Consider the following 23,617-nt stretch of genomic DNA (forward strand, 5'->3'; position numbering starts at 1 on the left):
TTTACGTCAATGTGACATAGAAACTACCCCAATATAATTTTTATAATATTAAATTAAATTAAATTAATTAAAATTTAAAATGTAAATTAAATAAAAAATAAATTTACGTTTAAATTAATAATTTAAATTATATTTTATTTAATTTTTTATATTTTTGTAATTTGTGTGTATATTTTTTATTTTTTGTTCTACATTTTTATTCAAATCAAACTAATTATGCCATGTAAGTGCAATTTAAATGCATCTGAATTGTCTACAAGCAGAACACAGTTCATTAATTTATTTCTAACAATGTTCAAAAAGTCACAGTTAATGTATAAACAATATAAATTTACATTACCACAAAGGCAGGCAAAAGACTACATGAAAAACAAATTACTCAATACTAAATGGGTATCGTGCTATACACTATACTAAATATAATATAGAAATATATTTCAGAATCAAAGCTGAACTATGTTCTTCCTAAAACTTAAATGACTCAAACCTAAACTCTGAATATTAATTCATCTGCGGTGCTTTACAGGCCAATAAGATCCACTGAAATCTTGTCTCTTTTATACCCTTAGCACAGACAATGGAATAAACATTAAAGTATTATATTGTCTGTGCCCTTAGTCTGTCCGCAAGCCATTCTCCCAAGTTTAAGGCCTTGTTCCCCACCTGAGTGCCTCCAGGTTATCATACGTTGTTGGATGCACGTGCTGAAAATATATCCTCGCAATTTATGATATTGCTTTTCACCGAGTCCGGAAGAAAAATTGTCGGAGGTAAGTGAGATAATTGGGCCTTATAAGTTATGACGGTCTCTCTACGCTATAAATACTGGAAGTTATGTCTAGGTGATGCATGGAGGTCGGTCGCCTCTCCGATGGGCTCTGGGACAAGTGGAATGTTAGATAAGAAAATAAACTATGGTCATTATCGGTAAAGGGCAAGAAAATGTTGTACAGGTGGGTCCAAAAATAACTGACACATTTTAACATAAATTTTTATTTACAAAATTCTAACTACATGGTAACATTTACTTATGTACAGAGACAACATTTTTGGTGATAAATCTCAATGTGGCCATCTGTTTAAGGCTCTGCCAGCGTTACCCATGCAATGTTAATTCCATCCCCGAGAAATGCAGCAAAGGTGTGCGGTCTGCTAAATTTTTATTTAACGCCGGCATAGTCTTAATTGGTGGCCATATCGAGATATACTACTTATTTCTGTCCGTCATATGTAAATGTTACCATGTAGTTCGAATTTGTTTAATAAAAAGTTACGTTAAAATGTATCAGTTCTTTTTTGGGCCACCCTGTATTTTTGACTGTTAGCAATAAAACGGAATACGTTTGTTTGAAAAATAAAATATTGATTAGAATATGCAACTATGTTAGCTAACAGATATAATTGAGACGACGATATAATGACAGCTACAACAACAATTACTTATCATTGCAAAATATTAGTTAAATTAAACCAATTTATATTCCACATCTGGACACAGTTTCCTCAATGTTATGCTACTGCTTAACCGCACGGTAAAAGTAATAGACCGGGATCCAATGATTGCTTCGTTTCTGCCATAATTACACGAACAGCCGAGTCACATAATTGATATTGTAATTGAAACCGCATCCGCTGCTTATGTCATTCGTCTTCTCTTGGCTATAAAAGGTGATTGAGTTATTGATCCACCATATGTGTGCGTAATTAATCGATTTAGTTTGTAATTTATGATTTATCTACAAACAATAAGTGGTTAATATTGTAAGTAATCATCTAAACTAATATACTTCGAAAAAGTTAGAAAACTTAAAATCAGTGGTGTGTTGATTTCGAGAGAAAAATAATACGATTTATATTTAAGATATAAGTTTGCCTTGCATGTAAAGAGATTTAATAAGCAAAATAATTATTGAATTTCTTCAAAATAATGTTCATTTAATTTATTGACCACATTAGTACATTTGTCAAATGACGTATTGTAGTTTTACTAGACAATCACTTTGAGTTGTGTTTTGGATTGAGACATAATGTATACAACAGTATAAATTAAAGTTCTACGAAGCTGTAAAGGGCAAAGTCTAAAAACAGCTCCGGTATGCTCATCTCCCAGTAAAACACTAGAATCACATCATGCTCTACAAGTGCAGTAAACACATATTTTCCAACCGATATACTAACATTGCTTAAAATCTGAATTTTTTGTGATACTTTTTCATCATCCCTAAACGAATCAATGATTTTTTTTCGCAAACTAACGTCTCCCAACAATGACTCCGTATCAACAATAATAATTAATGTTGTGCATAATGTTGGACAACAGGAAGACTGTTCAACGACATAACATTGTAAAGGTGCGGCTTCTTCGTAGGCTTAACACGTTGATATGTTGGCAAGCTGTTGCTTATTCACGCCCATCACAGAGTTATAATTAATTAATAGCAGTGTCCGTACAATGGTCGATTACCTGAAGAAAGGAGTCCTAATTGTGGAGAATGCAGACCAGAATGCAGCTAGCCTTGGTACGCCTATCACAGCCTACCTTTGCTTCATTCATCCGTTTCGAAATATTCTTTTTTGTCGGATCTCGTTGAACTCTCTATTGTGCAGTAGTAAATTAATTAGTTGGTGATTTCTATTTTTTTCACATATTGTAAATATATTAGATCGACTTCGTGATGCTTCGGATGCGATGACGAAGTTGACATTATGAACCGAGTAGTTGAATTTAACAGTTTAATTATTCCTCACATTCCTGTTTAAATATCCAATTTTATAAGTATACAAAAATTTGTAAGAATCAGAAATGTATGCAACTCAAAATTGTACAGAAAATAAAAGAATGCACAATATCGTGGTTATTGGCGTCCACTTAGTTTCTTATCTAAACTAGTGCATCATTTTCCATACATGGTTAGTTAGGGACTTAATAAGTAATCATATTTGGTAAAACCATCACATAGTAGAAAAGACCTGGTATGGATCATAAACATAAACAAATGACGTTTTTATCCCGAAAGTAAACAAACCCCCTATACTAATAGCATTAATTAACAAATGGTTGTGTTTATTTTCGGGCCAAAAAATTCTCCTCATATTCCATAGTATATGGAGAAAGTATTGTTTTCGGCAACCTTTTCGAGTCCGAGTTTTGAGTGGATATATCAGTTTTGGGCCCCCCTGGACCCTGGGGAAAGTATTGTTTCCATCAACATTTTCGAGTTCGAGTTTTGAGGGGGGACCCAAAACAGTGGTTTTCGAAGTGATGTCTGTATGTGTGGATGCGGAGCTACAGACTACACCTGTGGTCCGACTTTGATGAAATTTGGTATGTAGGTACTCATCCATGGTACCTCCAGGCTTTTTTTTAAGTTTTTATTTTTTTTATGATCCATACCGAGTCTTATCTAGTATTCGTGGTAAAACCTTACTGATCAAAACTACTTTAACATCGCGTATGGTTTATGGATATAAAAAGGTAATAGACCATACGCCTATTTCGTTAAATCATGGATCGATAAATTAAGTACTGCCTAGAGGCTTAATTTTTAGAAAGCTTCCCAGTAAAACTCAACAGGCGTAAAATGGAGCAAGGAGAGACGCAAGCGACCTTTCTACGCCACGACGCGCCCGCTTGGGTTCAGCGTGTGTGCGTGTGAGTGTGCATACGTATGGTGGATGGGTATGTGTGTGTGTATGCTGGTATGCTGATTATTGCTCACATGAGCACAGGTTGCGGCAACCAGCAAGTCCGTGGGACAAACGACATGTTCACAGAGCTGAGAGATCTTGCAACTCTTGAGGAGGTCACGTGACGAATAGTTAAAGCTGCTAGGTGGTGATGTGAAAAAAACAAAACATGATACAGTAGTGAGACTAGTGGTGGAACTAAAGAAACTGTATAAAAATGTAATGTGGAGGTACGTTTTATGACGTCATACGAAGGTGGCGTAAAGAAAAGGGAAAATGACGAAGAGGTGAAAAGATGAGGAGGTCACCATGAGGTGATGGTGAAAAGGGAAAATGGCATGTCACAAGGAAGAAGAAATGTGATGATATAAGGAGTGAAAAGGGGAGGCAGTGATGTTATCAAGAGATGATTTAGATAGAATTTGAATAGATCAAGCTGAATTAGAAGAGATGACGTTATAAGAAGATGAAGAGAAGAGAGAGAAGATAGTGACTTCATCAATGACGAGTTAGGAAAGATGGTAATTCAACAGAAGATGGGGTTATAGAGAAGATACTACACAATATTGGTGGTGTATGAGGTGTCGTGAAGAAGAGAAGGCGTAATTAGACGTGGGAAGGTGGACAATACGCAATTAAAATAAGCATATTCGTTATAAGCTGAAGCTGTCCTATTGAAAATAGAACATGTACCTTTGTAATTAACCCTTCTAGCCCTAGTGTTTACGTTTTACGAGGTAGACCATGTGAAATACACAACCAATGTTGTACAACACTATAACATTCCATTGTAAACGGTCACACATCGAATCTTCCTTTTACTGTCCATGTGTGGAGTCAGATGAAAATTTCAATAACATTTAGCATGAGGAAGAGAGAACGGGGCGTTGTCGGACACGACAAAACTTTTGTTTCCTCGTCTGGGCGTGCGTGAGGGTTAGGTAACCCCTTCACTGCTGGAATATTCCTGCATTTCGGGTGTGTGATGGGCACAGGTAATGCATGCAGAGTGTCAAAAGTATAAACTGTCTTAGAACTTAGGTTAGGATGCGATATGGGCCACAACTCCTAACTACAACCGATTCAATCAATCGATACATAATTTCGATATATGTGATTGCTTACAATCGAAGTTAACAACTGAGTTTACAACAGCTGACTTTTACTCCCTAGGGACTAAAAAGGCTTTTTACTCCCTGTGAACTAAAACTGCATATACGTATTAATAAAACGGCTATTTTTGCTTTAGTATGACGAAAAAATATTTCAATATTGAGGCTGAAATAAATAATATTACCATAGTGTTGGCCTCTCAAATGCCTCACGGAATATTATATCTACTTGACTGTTGATTAATATAAATGTTTACAATAGTACGCAACCCTGAAAGTCATTCATAATTTACCACTAATTTAATTACACCAACTCAATTATACTATCCAACTCTACCAACCCTACTTATATACTTACTGTCAAACATGATTCACAATCAATTACAATCCCACGCTATAACTATGACACTACAATTTAACCTACATAAGGGTTGCACACGGCAGCATGTTCCATTTAATTAACCCGGGGTCAAGGGATATAAAGGCCAACGACATTCCTTTACACAACGTATGATCCTTTCTCTACATTGCGAACTGAGGTAATGCCTATATTTAGGTATCATGGATCGGAGGATAAGTTTAGGGACCGAGGCGGGCCTGGAGACGACGGATACAAGTGATTAGGGCGCAGAACCGTGTCAATTGTCATTGCGTCACCGTGGAAAGGTCAGCCCTAGGAGTACAATAGTGTTTACTTTCGCAACCGCTAAGTGCAAACATATCGCGGGTGATTGGGTGAAGGTGAAATTTGGAGCTCAATGGTTGTGGGTAAGTGCTGAGCAAGGAGTTTAAATTAGATTTGGATTGTGGAATTTATACTTGGACACTCTGAAGACTCTGAATACTTTATTACATAAGGTGAGACGAGTCTAAAATTAACAAAGGAGGTCATCTTATAATCCTCCCTGCCTCCAACATCAAACGGCGTAAATTATGGACTTGCATCTTTTTAGAACTACTGTATTCTAATGCTCCATAAAAATTATACAAATCTTTGTACAATCTACTATTTGATGATAAAATAAAGTTACCTAAACGATAGCACTTAACCGTATTCGTTGATCCCAAATGTTCAAGGGTGTGGAACTTAGGGCGAATTCTTGGGGTTGGAAGTACGAGTTCATTGAGAAACTGGGTGGACTGAAACTGGGGTTATTTGATGACTATAATTAGTAAAAAGGGGTATACAAAATGTTTATCTTGTTCTTGGAGTTAATGGTAAAACGTAGTCGGGCCTCACTTATTTTAAAGGTCTTCTTGATTCAGCTCTTTAGTTTCCATCGTTTAGGACTACATACAGAGTCCAATTACAAGATATTTTGTATGTACCAGGTATTTGAATGTTTTATAAGTGTGTCGCATTAACGTATTAAAGTAAAAATGTACAGTTGATTGTATTTTTCTCGAAAGTCTTTGTTTTTCTCCTCTACTATACACATAATTCAACAAAAATACTTCTCAAGGCTAAACGTGTGTATAACACTGTGTTTGTAAATTAACATTCTTACAGTTGCTTAACCATTATGATGTAAACGAAACACAGCAATTGAACATGAAAAACTAATGAAATGACAAATATATTAACGAATGACGCTATTTAGTGAACTTTTTCTATTTTAGATGTAAACGTTCTTTGATGTAATCACATTGGGAAACACTTGAAATACACATCTTCCAATATTTCTTTCTTCACGATATACAACAAAACGTATTTTGTTTTCGTCAAGAGCTTAAAGTTGTCCTTAGTAACAATTACTAATGTTTTGTATTCTTCACCTCAGCACTGGTATACATAATAATTGCTCACGTCAGGCTCCACTAACCATGCAACATATATCATGCCAGTATCTCCCTCATAAGTATACGTCTCCGTCTACACTCTGCTCTGTATGGTTAATAAAACCGTCACCAGCCGTACAAGGCACTATTTGTTGCTCTTAAACAGAGAGTATTTCATAAGAAGTGTTTTTATCTAGTACAGCAAGTTGAATTAAAAGCCATAGTGCTCGCTTATCAATCAGAGGTAGATCACGTCGATCTTCGGTTCAAAAATGGACCCAGCCGTCCTTAATCATCAGGTCCCCAAAACATTGTCCTGAAAAAACTTTCAAGGATAAAGAACTAACTAATCTTAATCAGTAACAAAGCTATCATCTGGTCCATTCCACTCTCATCATCCTTACCTTAGTGTTCGTCGTAGCAGATGTAATCTAATCCATCTAAACCTTTATACTTTGTAAATCATTTATGCCTATAACTCACTTGTGTACATGTATTGTAAACGATACGTTCATATTATTTGAAACACATTTACTCATCTTTTGCATAATTTATGCCTCACTCGAGTCTTTAGTCTTCTGTAAAGAGGAAATCCTTTCATAAATTTTGCAAAATAACTCTTCCTCTTCCTATACATAATTTAGGTCCGTACCTCAGTTGATTTATTTTTAACCCTCCACCAAGCCAATGGCGACTCAAGGTAGCTGAGGAGACCCGAATAGTAATTGTGGGAGCCGAGTTGTCCAAGGATTGTTACTTAACCACAGTCGAACACAACCATTCTTGTGGAATCAACCGCTTGGTAAGACTTCCCAGCCTGATTCTCACCGTGAAATACAATTACAAAACGGTTATCTGCAGGACATACTGTCATTGAGAGATTATCTAAATGTTCGACCAGTGAATGGTCGATTTCTTGTTGATTTAGGGTACTTTATTTGTTGCTTTGTTTGCGATGGGGTGTGTCAGATTTTTTAGTTGAGCAATAAATGTTGTATAAACCAGCCAGTATATTTTTAACACGTGAATTTAACATACATGCAGTATTATGAAGAGGCATTCTTAATGGTTGTAAATAAAATAACATTTTTTAAGAAATTGTGAAATATTAGCAAGTTGTAGGCGACTAGGCTACAGGATTACTACTACTACAGGAAAACTATTAACTCAATTTCATTATTCATTTAAATCATAAAACTTTGTTGTCCTCGTGGAAAAAAAGATTTAACTACATTGCTGAGGTATTTCACTACTTGAGGTATAAGTTGAGGGGTACAGGTAAACTAATTTGCCATTACTTTTTAGTTGTCTGTCTTTCCCTGATGGTAGTTTTTTGTACAATCCTGAAAACAGCGTGTAGTGAAACACAATTAACAAAGCATAAGCAGGTTGTAAGAATTTTAATTGTATAAACTGTTTACATTAAATTTATTTCTTTGAAATAATCAGCTATAATGGCTAAAGGTAAACATTTTAAGGTAAATTTATGAGTGCTTAAATATTGCTGCAATTTCCTGTACATTTGCTGTAATTTCATGGTGCATTATTTATAGATTACTCACTCATCCGTGGAACTCATTTAGTTACAAACACTACAAAAGATATTGTCAAAAGTAAAATATATAGTTTGGAAATTGCTTGCTAACCTCGTAAAAATGGAGTTTAATTTATGATTGAATCGTAACATAAACTTAATTCAAAATATTGTACTTTTCTCGTATCCATCCGTACACTTTGTATGCGCATTTAGTTTTTTTTTTTTTTACATTCTGTTTAAAATTAGAAAGAAACACTATTTCATGTAGTTTATCCAAATTCTTGTAAATATTTATATTTAAGACCAGGTTTTATTCCTTATTACTACTTATCCTTTTTAGATTGCCAGCCTCTCCTTAAAACATGATAAATCTATGCATGCACTGTGGTAATAATTTTCTTACATCCAAACCAGTCTGAAACCAGGGACAATTTGATACGGTGAAAGTGTAAAATATTATAATTCAACTTTTACAGATGAAATCTACTCCTTTACACAACTAGGTCTATCTAATAAGCATATAACTATCCAGTTTCCCCTCAATTACGCATATATATGTAGCATAACCCTCTTATCCAGTCCGGGTGCGCGTATCTGCTTGATACAGAGATATCACTTACACCAGCGCCCCTGGTGTGTGGTTGGCTAACTAGCTCTAGTTATCCGTATGCAAGATGTTATCAGACATAGTTACATGGTAGTCGTGGTATTTACTCTATGTTGCCTCAATGGTCGTTATAATGTCAATTTTATAACGACGTCCAAGTTGTCCGGTTTAATGATTTAAGACTAGAGTTAAGTGCGTGTGGATTGTGTTATAGAGGAGGTCCTTTGAACGTAGAATAAGAATGTCATGAAATTGATGTTGTATTTTCACTATAGGGTAAAAAAATACATCTTTCAGGGCTCAGTTGCCTTGTAATCTTACTTAAATCGTCTATCAACTGCTAAAGGACTGCTTTATTTATTTTATGGAATTAACAAATATTTTTTGGTTACACGACTGAAAATACTGGATACACCATGAGTTAAGTTGTTTGTAACTTATCCTATTCTTCCTAAAAAGAATGAAATATAGACCTTCAGCCATGCTGGGATTAGCATAGGTTCTGGCGTCCACCGCTGGGAGCGCCGTGTAGTTACCCAGCGCTCCCAGCGGTGGACACCAGAACCTGTGCTAATCACAGCATGGCTGACAATGGGTTAACTTAATTTAATTGAATAAACTACACACATTTATAGCAGTTTACTACTATAAATTTATACTTTTATCTTAGTAGTTATTGATACTATGATAAGTATTATATAAAATCTGCTAATTTCATTGTAGGTTACCTTTACTTTCATTAGTTGATGGTGGAATTCAAGGCAAGTTAAAATTTATTCTAAAACTTGCTATCACTTTGATATTCAAATAGAATCCATAGCCAAAGCTTGTCTACATGTATTACCTCTATTCATTTATATAACCTTGATTACGTATAGAAGACATCCGTTCACTCAACATGGCCCTCTATACGTCCTCTCCGGTACAGTATAACCCGAGGAGGGTGGCGTGATCGAGATAAGTAGGGAAGTGTGATTGGTGATTGTAGACTTCAGCTGCCCGCGGCTAGCAGGCGAGCTTACGAGACAAACTACCATGAACCTGGGTGAGTGTTGTAGGTTGATACGTATAGAAATGAATATATATTCGGAAGGGACTAACAAATATCCACAGAAACTAGATTTATTTTAAAATGTCTGTTGTGAATTGATGGAAGGTTTGAAATGAAGAATATCGCACAACGTTATCATGGTTTAGTTATTAAGGTAGTTGTTATGTTACTTGGTTGACAAGAAGTAACCAAACCTTAAATGCAAAGCAACACTAAACATTTATTCTCTCGTAACTCTCTTGTGAAATGCCACTGGCGTAAAAAAAATCAGACAAGGTCAATTTATTTAACAAGTAAGTACCTATTTGTTTTAACTACTTTACATATACCTCACACAACCTTTTAAAGAAAACTATATTTTATGCATGTTTGCTTTAATGGTACATGTCTTAGAATAAAAAAAACTACTATTGAACCTCATAACCTAGGAAAATAAGCTTCCTGAAATATGTTCTTGATGTTTTGTTAAGTTTTGTTCTGCGATGAATATCTAATAGTTCGACACCAATAAAGATAAATGGTCCCTCGTCTGATGGTACAAGTTATAAAATAAACATAGGTAAATATTATCCAACTCCATAGTAAATTATTTGTATACTGTATATAGTTAAGGGTCAAAATTGAAATTCAACATTATCTTGAATGAAGCGACAACTATCTCGTATGAAATCAAAATTTACCCACAATATGCATCTGTATTGCACTCTTGAAGGATTAAACTTATGAGGAATGCTACATCAACCTATGACATAAGTAGAGCCACGTCAGACAATCAGTAAGCACTTAGCAGATAAGCATCTGAGAGAACGCCTGCGCCTGCCATGGAACTGTTCAAGCAGAAGCAGCTCAGTTGTGGAGTGAGCGTTGTCACTGGAGGAAATGGTGCTGAAGAATGTGGAAGGCAGAGTCTAAGGAGACTAAAAATTAAACTTTCTATGGATAAACTTTAAAATTTCTGATGCCACACGTACTTCCCATCCTAGTGGCAGTGGCACAACGGATTTAGATTGTTGTTTAAGTCATCCAACCAAATAATTTTTTTTAGACATAATGGAATAAACAAAGTATAAAACAATGTTAAATAGGATACATGTGTTATTTTTGTTGTTACCTAATAAGATTTAAGAAAGAAATTACATCTATGTGGAAACAGTAAAATGGGATCGAGTAAGGAAGATAATGAATTAATAAGAGGTAGAGAGTGGAGAAAAGTTCATTGCAGGGGATATATTTCAGGGGCTGAATGTAATTGTATCAGGTTAACGGTTTGGTCCAAGGTCTGTAACGCCTTTTAACAAATGACCATGAATAGTCATTTAATGATCATTAATGAAATGAACCACCGTCATAAACTCTCATCCTTCATTCATAAAACGAACCCTGGCATATCATAAAAATGTGATCTACGTTATAGTAGACAATATGCAGTAGTTACAGATATTATACCGGTGCTGGGTGTTGCTGAGGCATGTCCAGTGACCAGTGCAGTAGTGTACCCCGTACAAGGCGGTGGCGGCACACTGTCGATGTCTGTACCCTACCATTACCAGTGGGTGTAGCGACTATCGCCGGATAAATCTGTTTTATCGCCAAACCCTCCTTATAAGGTGATTATTTCAGCTCCGCGAGTGGGCAGTGAATGAACAGTCGTCCGTAACTGAGCACTTGACATTTCAAAGAGCATTTCACGTCGGAAAACTCGCTAATTTTAATTTATCGTCACATTACCTCATGGTTAATAGCTGTTACAAACTTGGAGTGAGCCGTTTAGTATATTCTCAGCTGACACTGTAAGTGCATGGATTCCTTCAATAAATGCACATAGGTGCAAAATAATAAAATAAGTAAACAATAGAAAACTTTTTATATAAGTTGTCTTGTGCTGCAGCCTACAACTTTTGCGACAGGAAATTAAATTATCACAAAGAATGATCTATTTTGGACATTTACACCAGATCAATTACACCAGATTTATGACTAAACACCCGAGCAAATTTTTTATTTTTATTACTAACTGACCATTTTCTGTCTCAAGTGAAGCAAGCAATCAGCAACAATTATTTAAAATTTTATTTATTTTTCCAAATGTTAAAAACATATTATTTTAACAACCTTTGGCATGCCATTATTGTTTTTCAAGCCATCGGTAATGCAATTGCCATTTAATAATTACTACTAAAACTGAAATTTATAATCAAGAAAAATACCTTTGTACACGACAGTGTAATCACGTGTAGCAAAAGACATGTTAATTTTAACAAAAATTTTATCAAACACCACGTCACAATCTTGCCAATTATTATTACAGTACTCGTTACTTTTTTATTAATTTTTTACTAAACGCTACAAACTTGTATTACACATAATCATTGTGGCCTCGCAAAGACTATTTTGCTCTTTACAATACAGGAAGCCTGTAAGTGTGTACAGTAGTGTGGTCCAATGCCGTCCACTGCCTTTTAAAGAATCACAACATTGAAAGACAAGTAGGGTAAAACTGCCTGTTTGTGAATTCCATCATGACAAGAATGCCATCATGAGGTTGGCATTCATCTGTATGTAGTGGAATATACAATATACTTTATGGTAAAAGTAATTTTCTTCTTTAAAGGCTTAAATAAATTAATTTAAACTCAGTTTGTTTGACTAACTGTTTTTTTTTTAATTACTTTAATACTTTTAACTATTTATACTGTATGTTTTTTATGTAAAATCATGATTTGAATAAAAGGAGTCATAGTTTATTTATTGTTAAAAACCTTAATATTTATAGTGGTTTAAGTTTGCCAAACTAATGATTTACTTACTCATAAAGGAAAATCATAAGTCGGGATAGCTATGGATTCTTTTTAAACCTATGGAGACATCAAACATTACCATGATAGCCCGGTAAGGTGTCAAGGTACATTAGTATGTTTCAAGTGGTGTCTTATTTTCACCACTATAAAAAAGGGTTGATGTCGATTTCGCTTGCGGCGTAGGTCGGCGAGGACTAATCCAACTGTACATTACAACGCGGAAGTTGTTAAACGACAAACAGCTCAACAACGAACCTCTTAACCCAAAATGTTTATTGGTAGAAAGTCGCACAGAAATAACTTCGAAATGGTAAACTGCTGACTTATTGTTGTTTTACTACTCTTAAATGTGATTGAAATATGAAAAGAAAGCAAACAGAGAGGCATTAGTTTGTAATGAGCTTTAAATTGTTTTGTAGCCACTGTAAATAAATCTGAAAGTGGATAGAAACTCCTTAAAAAATGCCTTTGAAATTTTATCAAGAGAAAACTGGTTTAAAAAAAAGAACTTTTAGAAAATAGTATTTTCTAAAACATATAATAAATTGTTAAACTAGTTTCCTTTTTTTTAATTGAATCATTCAAATTATTTACTAAACAATAAAGATATCTAGGGTTTGTGATATTGGCTAATGATTTTATTTTGTCAACTTATTAAGTATATACCGAGAGACCTAAAAGCTATATAAAACTATATTTTAACTATTTTAAGTTTTCAAATTCAGTTATGTGCTACTGATCACAGTTAAAAAATATATTTTTTTTATCACATTTATTTTAAAATCTTTTGAGATGATTTGTAGATAAAATCATTAGAGGTACTTGCCTGGAAATTATAAAAGGTCACCTATAGGCTACGTTTTTATGGTTTGAAATTGAAACTGTAACTGGGATCCACGATTTTGGTGTTTCAAAAAAAATCTATAGGCCCTCCTACTAGCTGGCCTTAGTCATCTATATTCAAAACTATTTGCCTTGAACCAAACCCTGTATGGCGGGGTAGTAAATAAATAAAATAATAAAAACTAAAACTCATTCTCATTTATTCTTTCAAAATCCATAAAAGTTCCTAAAGGATTTTGTGAATCCACGCAGTTCAAACCAGTGTTCCATCACTCGCCACCTAACAAATAACAACCCGTCTCGGTTTCCAATGAAGAAGAACCGTAAGAATGTACGTATTGCAATCCTCGTCGCCTCATAACCCACAATTGTACCAACCGCAGCGCCATCGCCGGTAGCTCCTAGGTGGTTTACGGTTTATGGTCCAGTTTCCCTCCATCTCCGTATGCCCCACATTCCGCTATTCCGCTTGTTTACGGTGTACAGGCTGAATAATACGGTTATCGCGCTGTGCGGGTTTCTCCTCTCCCGCCAAAACCACCATTTCGCGCCAGATTACAGCTGATTAGAGAGCAGCTGATGGAAGACTTCCCCATATGGAGGTGTCGCGTCATCCCAGATCACATCTTGCTCATCACTTGACTGACCTTCTCTTCCATCAGTGCATCGCTTGTCATCGCCTCTGCTTGGGAATTTGTAATTATGAGACCGTGAGAAGATTAGGGAAGTTGAGATTAGCTCGATTGAGACACAACTTGAAGGATAGGTGTTATGCATCCTTATACTTCGTTTCATCAATAATAATAAACCTTAATAATATGCTTAATGAAACACTGTTAGCATGCCAATGACAATATCCTTGCAGTGAAATAGTGAGGGATGACGTGCAGCTTCTCTAGAGGCTAGAACGTAACACAAAGGTAACACTTTGGCCTGAAGGCGCGGGTACTAATCTTACCAAAGATAAACGGTTTTGAGATAAGTCATAATGCCGTGATCCCAATAGTCTGTCTAAACAGGTACTCGTATCAGAAGAACAATATAGAATCTCCCTTTCAGGTGAACTGTTCCTGTAATTAAAAACTCCCTGCCAAAGGCAACATAAAAGATAATTAAATATGCTAATAACTATCAAACTATTACAGACCAGACTTGCTATGATTCACATAATGAAGCAATTAGCGGAAAGTATAGCAGATCAGCTTTATACTACATGCAGCTATAAAGTTTATGTTTATATTTTGCAATTTTCTCTGAAATACCCACAGCTATTTGACCTCTAGAATGTTGGCTATCCATTCTATTAGCATATATAGTACATAGACATTGGAGACTCCCGCAACTACCGGCTAGGTTGCTCATTACTGTAAAGATAATGGTTTGGCGAGAAAATAATAATAGTAAGTTTACAACAAAACAACGCAGGAAGTCATCTTGGCGATGTTTATTGTGATATGGAAATTGAAAAACGGTAAGATCTTGGGGTTGGGTTAAATTGCATTTTATAGGACAACGAACTGGTTAGAAATAAAAAAATCATATATGTTTCAATTTGAGATGTAGTTATACACAATAGCTTCAATTAATGTTAGTGAATGAGAAGACAATTATCCAAGATGGTTAGTTAATCTTGAATATCTTCACGAAAGATTCCTATTGACTTATTCTTAGCGTACAGTTGACTACATAAACTTTGAAGATTCGTGTTCACTGACCTTGCTCAGCAAATTTGATTATTTATCAGTGAATAATTTTGGACCTCAAATGAGAACGTTAAAAAGTATCTTTGGTAATAAGTACCAAATTTGATGATGATATGGGAAGAACGAGTAGAAAGATTCCAAATTATGGTTGAACCCAATGAACTCAGCTGCATGAGTTGAGTGTTGATCAAGGAGGTATAAAATAGTTAAGAAGTGTGGGGAGCGTCGGTGGCGGTCACTCACCCAACCATCACAACCACTTCCGGTCTCGTCAGGTGCACTTCCGCTCCAGGTTTGGTCACCTTCTTGGTTCTCCTTCAACTAACTGTAGTTGACGTGTAGAAGCTTCGTGTTGTAGCATAGACCAGTGAACTCAACTGAATATGCCAAAGTTTGGCAAAACACCATATGCTACGTTCAAAGACAATATGCCCTACGCGAAGTACAAATATTATAGCCTTCTAGAATAATTTATTTGTAAGCTTGTTTACTAAAGTAATATACTTTACACTCCTTCAATTGCTAACTTAAGTCATTTACCAGATTGAACATCTGAGCAACTTTATCTCTAATAGTTCCCCTATTGACATCGTTACAGACTTTAAAAACAAATTAATTTTAAAGAATCTTAAACTGTAAATACTGTACTACTTATATGATTGTTTTTACAGCAAAAGAGTCGTAAGTAACACTCGTCATATCTTAGTGTGACTAGCGAACAAAGTGTGAAGGAAAGTAGGCCTATTCATTCAGAACCGGAACATTTGGTATTCATTTTGTTAAACATTAGGATGCTGCTTGGTAACATATGATAAGTTTGATATAGGGCCTAGATCATAAACACATTACAATTCAGATACTACATAGGACAACTTAAATCATTCCAATAGGACCTCACAGGACCCGGAACACTGACGTCACTATTCCTAGAACAGCTGACTCATACTGATGTGTCTTGGTCCTGGCAGGAATATAAATGTGTGTGAGCAACAGAAGAATCAACTCCTCGCCTGAATGACAATGGCTAATCTTCGCAGTTAGCTTGCGTCATTATCAACCGTAAGGTTCGCCTAAATTACAGAGATGAAGCAAACCTCCCAGTCAACTATCTTCCAAGCCTATCCTAACATTTTTGTCAACGCTGATTCGCTTGAGAATTGTTTCTGTATTTTGTCTTCTTCCGCACAGTGTGGGTGCAATTTTAATGTTCCGTTTGCTGTATACTTTAGAGACATTGTTCAAAAGTAGACATAGCTGATATCTGATAAATAATTTACAGGGATTTATCTAAACGTTAGAAAATGTCAATTCGTAGTGAAGATCATCCATTATTTGCAGTTGCACTTGATTTAAAATTTCATAATGTACACACATCTGTGTCACTAAACAAAAAATACACCAAACATTCTCACATAGCTCTGGATACAGCCACCAAATACAAGGAAACTAGAAGGTATGCCTCACGGCCAACGTAGGCTGTCAAATCGTCTTTGGGTGATAGATTATAAGGAAAAGGCATATAGTTTTATATGGTGAATTTTCTAAGCAAACATAATATATTCAACACCTTCTTTCTATGACATATGTATGCTGTAATCTATTTACAATCACGACACTACGGCCCAGTGGCCTCGATCTAGAGTTCGTGATCTCCGAATCCTAGGAGGACAATAGCCACACGAACGTCGACCAACAAGGTTCGGAGCCATTGTCGAGCCTGATGTGCTTTTAATAACAACCCGCCCCTGAAAACTCCATGTCGGTACATTGCTGATCGAGTAATGGAGCAATAGAACCCAGTTATTCCCGATCCCCGTGAACGCCTGTGTGCCGATTCCCAGAGCATGCGTCTTGTCGTGTTATCTTGATGCTTCCACGGTCTCGTTTTCGACGACTAACGAGCACATTTCATGATCAAAGTTTACAGTGTCAAAGAGCAAAAACCGAGAGGAGAAAGGCGTTGAAAACTCTTACCCAACGCTATTTTCCAGCCTAATTGGCCTAGTACAAGAAGTCTTAAAGTGAAGTAATATGAAATTACCAAACTAAGTAATATTTTTAGAGAATATTGCTGTGAGTCATATTATGAGTCTCGGGATTAATTTAAATTTAAAATATAATCAAAACAAACATAAGGGGAACAAACTTTATAACTAAAGATGTATGTGCATTTTTTATGATAATATTTGGTCATGGTCCTCACCCTGAGAGCACAATTCTACAGTTACCAGTTAAAACTATTACTGTTATGACTTAAAAATCCCCTGGATGACCTTTATAAGTGTCTAAACTGCTGTGGGAAAACCTCTAACATCACAAAACAAACTTAAACCCTTGGAATAAATTAATGATAGCAAATAAATATGTTAGTATTTAAAAATTCATTCAAAAATCCTTCATGTGACTGTACTTTTATTTTTAAACAATTCAACTGTAGCCTACCTATAACTTGTTTCATTATTTAGTATCTCAAACATGTTAAACACAGTAATATCCCAGTTATATTGTTTTTTTGTTGTTTTTTTTATCATCAGCCACCTTATACACGTTGTTTTTCTGGACCACATTCTGCCAATCATAAACATTTGGAATAGCAAAGATTAACTCCATTACAACGTTATTTTTTTAAACCATCTTTGACAAACCCAAACACCTTAACATCTCTATAAAGCCACACAGTATGGTCCACAAACGGTGCATCAAAAGAACGATTAACGGACAGTCCAAACAAACAGAGCGGTCAGACCTAGAATGCCACAACGGTCTGGTCACAGCACCCCGCACGCTCACTGGCACCTCACACTGAACTTGGCCTTCTTGGACACCAATCAAGGCCAGTCAATTTAGTATACCTGACTTCTATCGGACCCGTTAACCGCCTACAGAATCTTTATGATCCGGTAAATATCTGTTCGTAGACCACGCGCATATTTTCTCCTTCCTTTGTTTCTCTTGTCCCTTGTGCGGAAACTTTATTGAGTCATAGAGTGACACTAAAAAACAAACTTCAAAGAAATTTTGCGTATACAAATTAATTTATTTTATTTCCTAGATATGGTGTCAAGAAAAATACCATGTTAGTGTATAATATAAATTACTTTATTTTCCCGACTTCTTCAGCGAGTTAGTCTCAGTAATCTAGCTAGCTCAAGATATCAGACAAATAAGGTACTTTCTACAAGTTTCTTATATTAACAAATTAGTCGTCAAATTTCTTTTATCTATGTGTGTTGTAACGTGCTATACAACTACATTTGATACAGGTTTACCATTATTCTTCTAGCCTATGTCTAATAATGCGTGCTACTAATGCGTGCTACAAAACACTCATAATCTTAGGAAATTATTATTATCTACAAAAATGAACCTTTATAAGTATTTATAAGTATCTATAAGCTATTTATGTATATTGTGTACTAAATGAATAAAGGATAATTTGATTTGATTTGAATGTATGTTTATTCTTACTTTCACTACGCATGACTAATCTTACCATTATTTTATGTATAGCCTACTCAAATGAACGATTACAAGTTAAGCAACCTTTTATAATAATCGTACAGTAGAATACTTATCACCTGTTGTAGGGTTTTTTCTTCTTCTCGTGTTAATTTTGTATTTTTTTATTGCTCATGTTCCCGAGTTTTGCTCAATTCTTCTAATTTTTATCTCATATCTGTTTGTTTTGCTCGAATATGCTACCTTAGAATTGCTTTTGCTATTGTTTGCTTGCTAATGTATTGGATTGTATAATGTATTGTTTGTAAAATGGTGTTTGCCGTTGCGAATAAATAAATAAATAAATAAAATGAAAACAATGGGACCCTTAGTTTAAAAATGCGTACAAAATTAAATTACTCAATATCTTATCAAGGTTCTATATAGGCCTAACTATTTTATGTCGGACTCACAATGTAGCTATATTTTATTGTTGGTACTACAATAGCAGTAATAATACTAAAAGATGACTGTTTCGACACTCTTTAACACAAGAATCTGATGTTAGAGCAATAATAAAACTGCGTCGTTGTTAGTTGAGTTAACGAGCACGACCATAAGTAAACTAATTGCCGCATCATCTGACATAGAGAAATGATCTGTTACTACAGTACAAGACCATAAAACAGACAGTGTAACAGCATATCAGCTTGTTCCTTTATATGCATTTCTTGGATAAAACACTGGTCATATTACGTAAAGAACAACCAGGGAAAACAAAAAAAGGCTTGGGTTTACTCAGAACTTATGGATAATAGATAAACTAGATAATTCTACCTATAATCAGTCATAACTTGTAAATCGCGGATTTTATAAAAACAATTTGTATGCATGATAACTAAGGCGATTGCAGACAAATTAAGAACATCTACTTATACAATAGACCATAACAAATCTAAAGGTTGATTGATTTCATAAAACTATTCCTACAACTACTTTTAATAAGTCTGTAATTCATAGGCGAACAATATATTTTTAATTTGTTTATCTAATTTATTTTTGCAAACCACTTTGATTGGTATAATTTTTTACCGATAGAGTAAAAATCAATGGTTTATATTTTTCAACAGAGTGTCATACAATAGCAGGTACAGTTAAGTCAAATTAGACATGAAGATACAGATAGGCCTAAATCAAAGTCTGTGAAAATATACAGTAAGTATTATTTTACATGTTCACTATTGCCTAATACATTTTTTGGTCAGTTTACTTTTATCGGTTGATCTACCAAGGCAGGCTGACTACTATGAATTTTACGTTTTAAAACCTTGAATTTAGAACCTATACAAAAGAATCATAATTTTGATTTTTACAGTAAGTTTACTACACAAAGTTGTAATGGAATTAGATTGTACATTGGTCGAAATTAATTTCAACACTATAATTGTGTGGATTTAAAACTAGTTGCTTATTATTTTTACATTCGAAAGGTGAACCTGTAAAGGTATACAGTACATGAATAGTGACAGAGAATATTTCGAACAGCGAGTCAGCTGATCTTTAAAATTACCTTCACTTGGCCGTTTGTATCTCCCTCTCTTTTCCCGTTTACTATTATTGTATTTCCATAATGTAATGTATATTTATATTTACTATTCACCATTGCTATTTACTTTACGATAGAGTCTCACTGATAATTGTAATATTTAAGTAAATAATGTGAACTGAACATCTATCCATCTATTAATAGGTACGGCAGAAGAGACTTAAACGAGTGGAGTTACTGAAGTCTTAGATTAATTTATCTTGTTCTTTAGCCAACAATTTGCAGTTATAGGCCTATCTTGAAAACTCTTTACTGTAAATCATCATATAATAGGATAATATGCTGAAGATTTCAAGTGGAATTTAGCTTAAAGGTTCATTTTTCTTGAATAAAGAATTCGCTTCATTTTAGAATCATAGCACTATGCAATACATAGTTATGTAGTTATTCTCATAGTATTTGCCAAATTGTGTTAATTACAAGTAAATTTACTATCGACGCAGTACTTTATTGTTTTCTCCTACAATGCACTTTTAAACTGTTAAAATCATGTTTGATACTTTTGAAATCTCTTCTGGGTTTACCAAAACATATTATTTTATTTACTAAATAAAAATTTGTATGTTGATAAAAACATTCAATGTTCTATTCAAAACTTCAAGGAACAGAACAATAATGTAATAGCTGAATTTTGATCAAATTATTCCTTCATTTTCTCTGTTATTTATGATCTAGAAATTAGAATATTTACGGTTAATTCAAGAAAAGTCAATAGCTTTTTGATTTCTAGAAATTCGAACTTTTTATAACCGGAGCTTTTAATAAAAGGTGCTGGCTAAAACCCCCGATCTTAGTTGGTACCAAGACTAACATCTCACTCCTTCAACGACCATCATTCATCTTAAAATACACACTCTGGTGTGTAAATGTAATCTAATGAATACAACTTGTCCCCTAAGTACGTACGAGTAATTGTTAACTAATAAACAAAATAATGTTAACAGTTAGTTAACACATACAATCCTGTTATGTACCATAGATAGTAGTACTTACAGTAAATGCCGTAATCCAATGGTATAACCAAACACAACTCACATCACACACACACTCACAAGAAGCTACACGCGCGACTCTCCGCGATCTGACTGCAACTGAAGGAGAAGGAAGAAACAGAAACCACGAGGAGCGAGGGAGAGACTGAGTGAGAGAGATAGACTGATGAAGGAGGGGAGAATGTACAGGTACTGAAAACAACGTTCCAGCGAACCTGGTGGCAGTTACCTCTACCACACTTCCTTCTGTCTTATCAATGTTTACATTTCTTATCAGACACTTGTAATACTGTACTCCTTGTGAAACCTTGTTGTGAAAGAAGAATAAGTGTTTGGCTGTACAGAATCTTACAAGAATAAATGTGCATCACTTCCCAATCGTATTTGTAACCCTTGAGGTCATAAGCTAAAAAAAAAAACCCGTGGTAATAGCTTAGGGGAATTCGAAATATAAATACGAAAGGGCAAATCAATCACTTATTTTTCCAATGAACGTATTATTGTGAAAGAAATTAAAAGGTTACGACAGAAATGGGAATTTTAAGTCTCCCGTTTCTCCCCGTCTATCTGGGGAATCCGCCGTGGCAGTTTCAGTGTTTCTAGCCCTCTCAAAAACACCCTTATAATCCTCATTAATTGCCGTGGCAGTTTCAGTATGGAGCATGATCGTAAAACGTCGTGGCAGTTTCGGTGTCCCCGTTGTGTTTGGTTGGGTTAGGTTAGGTTAGGTAAACATACTATATCTTTTAGTAATGTATATATCTTTTAATAATCTATATTTTAATAATGCATCTTTTAACAGTGTATCTTTTAATATTGTAAATAAATTCATGTAATTCAACTGTGTTATTGGTTCTTTCTCTTTTGAAGACTCGTTGTAAAAGTTCTAGGAAGAGCCCGGGCTCTTTTCGCACCGTCCTGGGAGGGACCATGGAGGTCCGAGCGCTTTTCAAGCGTCTGCCTGAGTTTTTGGGCTCTTTTCATGTGCGCCCTCGCTAAAATTGTCTACGGTTTTATAAAAACCTGTTTAATATAGTAACATTATATCCTGATCGTATACCATGAGTACTAATAAAAATAATATTCTTTAATGAAATTTCCTTACTTATTGTTTGAAAGTCAGCAATTTAAATTGAAATTTAACGCATTTGAAGAAACTGAAACTGAAAAATCAATATAGCTTAAAGGCAGTTGTAAAAATTGATTTTTTTACAATTCGTGTGAGCCAGCGAGAAGCGATACCAACTGGTCAGGTAACAATCACAGTTGAATTTTTTTATGGGAAATAGGGAAATATGGCCAAATGGGAAAATTTTTTATCGCTGATTCATTTCCCTGAACGCGATTTATTTCCTACATTCGTAATTGTACAATCAACTAGTTGACATTTAGAATGCATTTGCTCTTCATCCTGCTTAGATAAACTCGAGCAAGTAATGTGCATGCGTTGATAACACGTCCACCGCGCCTGCGCAGACAGCCGGCCTCTCGTCCAAGGATTAATCAGGGGATTTGCTACGCCAACGACGGTACATGTTGCAATTTATTATTTTTATCAGACCAAGGTGTCAGAATGAGTATGCCCTTTTGTAGACCTAAAGCCTCCAGCAGTTCGATTGCCGTTTGACGTATCTGGGAATTTATCATCAACTGTGAGAATTTCTTCGATATTTATCAGTTGTATAAATTATTGCAGACTTGAGACTTGCAAATCATACGCTTAAACTATTGATTAGAATTCTTATACATTACTTCATAGTAGTACCATGATTGTTATTTATAATGCTGTGAGAGTGGGGTGTATCACATCTAAAATCACTACTTTGAACCTATGTATGACTTTGGGGCCGTCATATAACGATTATTTTTAGTTTAATTTCCAGAAACTTTTAAAAAGGCCGATTAAGCCAATACAATTAAATAATCTAGCCTTACTTATTTTACAAGTAGTTTTAAAAAAATATGTAAGGATTGCAAAATATCATTTTCGTCATACTGCAGCAAAAACAGCCGTTTTAATAGATGCTTTGCTCTTAAAGTAGCTCTTTTACTCTCTTAGGTAGTAAATAGCCTTTTTAGTCCCTAGGTAGTAAAAGTCAGCTGTTGTAAACTTCGATTGCAAGCAATCACATGTATCAAAATTATGTATCGATTTATTTAATTGGTTGTAGCTTATGGTTACATTCTCGTTAATAGTTCGTCATATCGATAGTATAATATACAATATACATATAATATAACAGTATGATGTAACACAATCGTAATAGATGAAATTATTTTTGAATCATACTAATAAACAGCTGCTTGCTCATCAGAAAAATTGAAAGTTTTTCGAGGGGTTATCTTCACATGAAAAGTAGTATCGTTTTCTAGCTTAGTTTGTTAGATAATGTCGCAATACAACGAAAATATTGATCATCACATCAGCAAAAAGCGTCTTTTCAACCCGACACTTCAGCTCCGG

At 34.9% G+C, this 23,617-nt stretch overlaps 1 protein-coding gene across 1 annotated transcript in view; it reads right to left on the reverse strand.

The window, feature by feature from the left end:
* The window catches only part of LOC128988453 (cadherin-99C-like), a 137,777-nt gene extending 116,530 nt beyond the window's left edge, over positions 1 to 21,247 (reverse strand). Inside the window, exon 1 of the mRNA XM_054409746.1 lies at positions 21,155 to 21,247. The gene's annotated coding sequence lies outside the window, so the exon portion shown is untranslated. The remainder of the gene's footprint in view (positions 1 to 21,154) is intronic.
* Between the last annotated feature and the right edge of the window lie 2,370 nt (positions 21,248 to 23,617).

The sequence above is a fragment of the Macrosteles quadrilineatus genome, unplaced genomic scaffold (genome assembly GCF_028750875.1).
Source record: "Macrosteles quadrilineatus isolate MER2022 unplaced genomic scaffold, UCM_ALF_1.0 Scaffold_3__2_contigs__length_128488019, whole genome shotgun sequence".
Lineage (NCBI taxonomy): Eukaryota > Metazoa > Arthropoda > Insecta > Hemiptera > Cicadellidae > Macrosteles > Macrosteles quadrilineatus.